The 5803-nt window shown below is 36.3% G+C and overlaps 1 protein-coding gene across 1 annotated transcript in view; it reads left to right on the forward strand.

Moving 5' to 3' along the window:
• The first annotated feature begins 927 nt into the window (after positions 1 to 927).
• Positions 928 to 5803, forward strand: part of sh2b3 (SH2B adaptor protein 3) — a 37253-nt gene continuing 32377 nt past the window's right edge. Inside the window, exon 1 of the mRNA XM_026240449.1 lies at positions 928 to 1080. The gene's annotated coding sequence lies outside the window, so the exon portion shown is untranslated. The remainder of the gene's footprint in view (positions 1081 to 5803) is intronic.

Below are 5803 nucleotides of genomic sequence, written 5' to 3' on the forward strand. Positions count from 1 at the left end.
ATAACCAGATCTGAATGTTTTATCCAAATGGGCTTTGTAACCGGCATTGGGTAGAATATTACATTTGAAGGAAACAAGAATGTATGTTTAATGTTTTCAAATGACTCAAATAGAGATGAGCGTCCTCATAAAGTATGTATCGCGTTTTTTGTTGTTGTCGTTTTTTAATCAAATCGTGAAGGCCCACTGTCTGACCACACGATGGCTCTGTATTACTGAGTATTGAAGGATTCATTCACGGATCCTGTCATTGCATTAGTTAGAAATCTCAATGTGGATTGAGACGCTATTCTGAAACACACCGTGGTCAAATTTCCTGTACAATTCTTTAATACGTTGTGATGTGCATAATAAAAAATAAACCATGAAACGTACACTTTAACATTATGCTCTTCCTTTTACAAGGACATGAAAGAAAAGTTTAGTGTGGATTGTACTACTGTGGAGTTTGAAGATTACATAAACTTTCATACAATTTTATAACGCTTTTAATGGACATCACACAATTGACGAAGGAACCTACAAAATCTATAACGTGAAGCCACAAAGTAAGTACTAAACTCGAACTTGTTTTTAAAATAAAAGTCCCAAAGCGCTACATTAAATTAAGTTTTCGGTTATGTCAGATGCTATACTTCCAACTATTGTAAACACTTATTTATTTACAATTTACAATCATTATGAGTGTAATTTATATGAGCTTTTAATAACTGACTTTAGTGATAGACAAAAAAAGTTTATAATGTATAAAATATATATATATATATATATATATATATATATATATATATATATATATATAATTACACAATTTTCTGTTGTGAAATATAACGTATATCATATATAGAGATAATAATAATTAAGAAGGTTACAGACACCACATGGCTGGCTTCTGGAAACGAAATGGGGCTTTTAATTTGCCGGAAGTTCAGATGTCTCTCCACATCAAGGATTTTAGTCGCTTGTTGTCGCTGTGTCCATGGAAAGTTTGTGTGTGTTTTTTTCCTTCCTGAAAGTTTACGCAGGGCTGTTGCGCGCATCCAACATGACAGAGAAAGTAACGGACATCACGGCTGGCAGGCAAGTCATGTTTAATCATTGTTCACTGCTCTCTCTGGCAGCACATAAATGTGTTTAACGGGGTTCAGCACAAGGTTAATTCTGAGATACATATAACCCCGACTCTTTCGGGCCAGAAGTTTGTTGGTCAGCGCAGATAACGCGGAACGCGAGAGTTTGAGTCGAGGGGGGTCTCCCGTCTCTGCTCTCCAGCAGTTATGTCACCGCAGGAATTATTTTGAAGTTGAACTTGTGCATTCATTGTTTCGTGTAACTCATAATGAGTGTTGAGGTTTTGCCCTCGCAAAGTTATAATGAACTTCACTCTGGCACGCGAGGGGCTGAAGAACGTTTAAAGGGATCACGCAGTTTCTCAGCGCGCGTCTGGCTCGGTCCGAAAGATACGTGAATTACGTACAGTTTCTTAGAATTTGCGTCATTTCGAACGGGCGATTAAAGAAAGCACGGCAAAATTATTTTAAGAATTAAAAAAAAAAACTGCACGTGCTCATGCGTTCACGCCCGCTCAGAAGTTTCTTAATGGGATCGATTTAAGGCTGGCGATTACATAATTTTTTTTTTCAAAAACCATATACGTTGTTATTATTTATTATACATAATAATAATGTAAAGCGAGCTCATTTGCATACTCACGTGAAATAGACTCGTGAAATTGTATGCATGACTTTATGCAGATGTGCTTTCTAGGCGACTGGAAACGCTGCTTTTACTCAAATTTATGATATTTTTTTAATAATAATTATACAATAATAAAATGACAAGCTTATTTGCATACACATGAAAAGGGGCTCGTAAGTTTGTTTCATGTGCTTTTTATTGTCTGTATCAAACCGCTGCTTTTATTTCAGTTTATGATTTATTTTGTTATTATAATAATAAAAATAATAATAATAATATGAGATACACTAAATCGCATGCACATGTGAAAAGGGCTCGTGAACGTGTATGCAAATTAGTTCACACCAAATATGATTTCATCATCTGGGCCTCTGGATGTTTATCAATTAATCGCATCCAAAATAAGTTTTTTTTTACATAATATATGTAGGCCTATGTGTGTTGTGTATATTATGTTCATATAATGTGTATGTATGTATACATACATGTGTATATTTCAGAAAAATATTGTAATATAATAACATTTATTATATATTATCAAGTTCAGTAGGAACAATCACTTCTTTTAATTGTACAGTCAAAAAAACAATGCAAACAATTTCATATGAATAATGCTCATAACCAGATAATCTACTTCTAAATAAACAAATAAATCTCACATAACCAAACCTTTACCTTTGACTAAAGGGCATAAGTCTGGTCCATATCGCAGCTTATTCTGTAGACACCTTTTTAGACAGGAAGTGCTTATATAGTGACCCAACACATTTTGATTAGAGGCGGTTCATATGAGATATTAATAGATTAGATTATACCACAATAATCAAAACAAACTTTGTTAAATACATTGAATAGTTGCACTTTGTAAATCTGACAACAAATCCAGTGTGTCGTTACTACCGGAAGTTGTGTAAAATAGGCAGAGGTCTTTCAGACTAATTCTGATGCAAAATTCATTAGCTGATTATTTTGTACTTTTTAAATATTTAGTACACTTTATTGACATGATCAGAGTCCAGAGTTAACTTTTTACTACACCTGGCCTGGAATTTAAAAAAAAAGTAACTTGCAGAAAATATTTGTAACAGCACACAAAATGTGTTTTGCATATATTAGTGTCCTTTTAACAATAGAGCCATTAAGGCTACATTTACGCAACAACGATGTAGTCAAAAACTGTACTTTTTTTTCCATTGCGGTTTTAAAAAGTTTTGTGTACACGATAATGGTTTCAAAACGATTTGCGTTTACACACATCAACGAAAATGGCCAAAAACGCTTTATTATGTATGCCAGACCTGTAGTTGGCGCTGTCACCTTGTTAGTAAACAGTGCGTTACCTGTAGGAAAGTGACAATTATATGATGCAAATGATGCGTCTCTGCTGTTGGTTGTAATATTGGTGAAGTAAATCCACACTTTACTGAATAATCATTAGCAAACTCTTGAGCAGCAACAACAGTACCATGTACTCCGCCACTGGTGTGTATGTTTGTTCGCACTTGCCTTTAAAATCAACACTTACTGCGCATGTCTATATACGTAATAAGTACTACACATGCGCATGACGTTACCATTTTCAAAGATTCCCGTATTGGATGTTTACACCGAAACGATAGCGTTGCCATTTTCAAAAACTTGCACTTAAATGTGTCGTGTAAATGATCAGGCAGAATGAAAAAAAAGTTTCCAGTTTTTGGCTGAAAACATTGTCGTGTTAACAGCCCCTTAGCTTCCTTAAATATAGCCTTTTTGTGTCAAGCAGCTGAAACTAAAAAATAAACCATGCACTGTTGTATTTTCTAATGGGGGTTATTTAAGATGATACTCTCATTTGGACTTTTGCGAGAGTTAAGTTTAGACGATGTGTGATATTTATAACATGCATCAGTACAGTTTCAGCTTTTCGTGTCTAGACGTTGGGTGTATACAAACTAAACCTTCTTAGATCTTTCAAATGTACAGCCGAGTACAGAGAAGTGCTGATGCCACATGTTCACATATAGAACAGGGGATTCCGTTTCATCATGTGTTCATCTCAGACTGTAAGAATCCCCTCATTCCCACACTCGCTGGCCCCTCGACTCCCACCCATAGGGGAACAGTGTGTCGCGATGTGACTGTGTGATATGGTCGAAGGAGCCTTATATGCTCAGAGTAGCGCATTTCTTTTGTGTGTGTGTGTGTGTGCACGCACTTCCTTTTGATCAACCTCCTCAGGCTGTGCAGCCTCATAAAAGGGCGCAAAGCCTCAGTTTATGCACTTTTCTGCCCTCTTGTTTGTTTTTTTGTGCATGCTGGTGTCAGGGAGAGAAAGAATGGCTATTGAATGGGCTTCTGCCAGCAGGAGAGAAAATTACAAAGTAGCTTTGTATCATGGTCGTGGTCGAGTCAAGAATGCTGTCATTGTGTGTTTGGAGACGCTGAAAGTTTGTCTAACAGATGCACAGACATCGTTGAGTGCCACTGAGGTGTTGTAATGTGTTTTTGCTCATTTGAAGGCACACTTTGGAATGCCTCCCACTAAGTGTGTATAATAAGTGCTCTGTGCTAAAGCAAGCATCACTAGTGCTGTTGCTCACGTTTAGAATTAGAGCTGTGTTCAAAGTTTATGGTAGTTTGTGATATGGACCTCAAATCGGTTCTAAAAATCAGAATTACGATTTTCACACAGAGGATGATGAACCTACATGGAAGACATATTTTATTATTTATGGACCAGTGAGGCCCACGATCAGTCATCTCCTAAAAGAAATGCAAAACCTGTGCTAATTAAAAGATTGATCCAATATTTGGTAATATTATAGCATAATGAGACATTTTGGTGGCCAGGGATTTTTAACCAGGAACAGTAACAATATGAGGATAAAAAGATAACTTTTTGTAGTTATTGAAGTAGTTATAGCAAAGTCTTGAACTTGGAACTCGGGTCACCTTGAGCACAGTAGCTCTGTTTGTCGACACACTAACCACGAGGCTTTTGGCACTGACTTTTTGCCCATTCTTAAGGATGTTTTGTGAATCTGGCCTCAGAATATCATGGAGACTTTGGGCTGTTTTGATTTGGGTCAGAAAGCAAACACCCAGCAAACCCTAGTAACCACCTTCAAACACCCTAGCATTGTGACTGTGATTTTTTTTTTTTTTGCATGGGCAATTTTTTTTTATAAAAACGCATACACAATTTTTAAATGTTTGTTTATATTTTTTCACTACCCTGAAAAATTATTCTTCTTTTCTGATTTTCAAAAAAAGAATGTGTGTGAGAATGCATGCTGGTGAAATGGTGTGCTTAAACAATGTCTGGACATTTTGGCCAGCTAGGTCAACGGAAATGTGACGTGAACGCACACATATGCATACAAAGGGGAAACAATCCCAAGAGCCCCTTCTTTTTCATATCCTGCTGCTCTGGCTGTTAGCCAACCATTCCTCCAATGTTAACTTCTTTAATTTCTAAAAACATTATTGAACTGCTTGCATGGTATGCTGATGAATTAATCAAATTTATCATAATTAATTGCATATATTAATATTGTGATGTGAAAAATCCCTTTTTTTATCCTAGACTATATTGTGGCAAACAAAAGTAAATGATAAAAGGCATATTAAAAGTGTGTCTTTAGGATTTAAAGTATTGTTTGTTTTATTTAAAATCATTGAACATAAGTTTAAAGCTGCAGTATGTAACGTTGACAGCCAGTGGTTGAAATGAGTACTGCAGTCCAGATACAAATTATTGGAGAAAGCTGTTTCTCCCACTCCCTCCTCCTCAGACTTGATGTTTATGTGGCCAGATGTTGCCAGATTGAGGACATGCAGCAGGAATGATCATAACTGACAATGGAACTTGACGAGTTTTACACTGCATGTTGATAATTAGATTTTTCTGCATTTTAATATGCCTCTGGCCATAGTGCTTTTTAGAAGGATGCTGAGGCTTTTTAGTTCAGTTAGAATCTGGGATATCTAACCCAGTTAATTTGTTGTCTACCAGGGCTGTAATATGATGTATTTACTGCCAACTGGCAACCCAGGGTGTCCTAAAATCCTGTTGGGTAAATTGGCAGCGGGCGAAATCCCACGGACCAAAACAAAAACAGAC

Source organism: Carassius auratus, linkage group LG30F, assembly GCF_003368295.1.
Source record: "Carassius auratus strain Wakin linkage group LG30F, ASM336829v1, whole genome shotgun sequence".
Classification (NCBI taxonomy): Eukaryota; Metazoa; Chordata; class Actinopteri; order Cypriniformes; family Cyprinidae; genus Carassius; species Carassius auratus.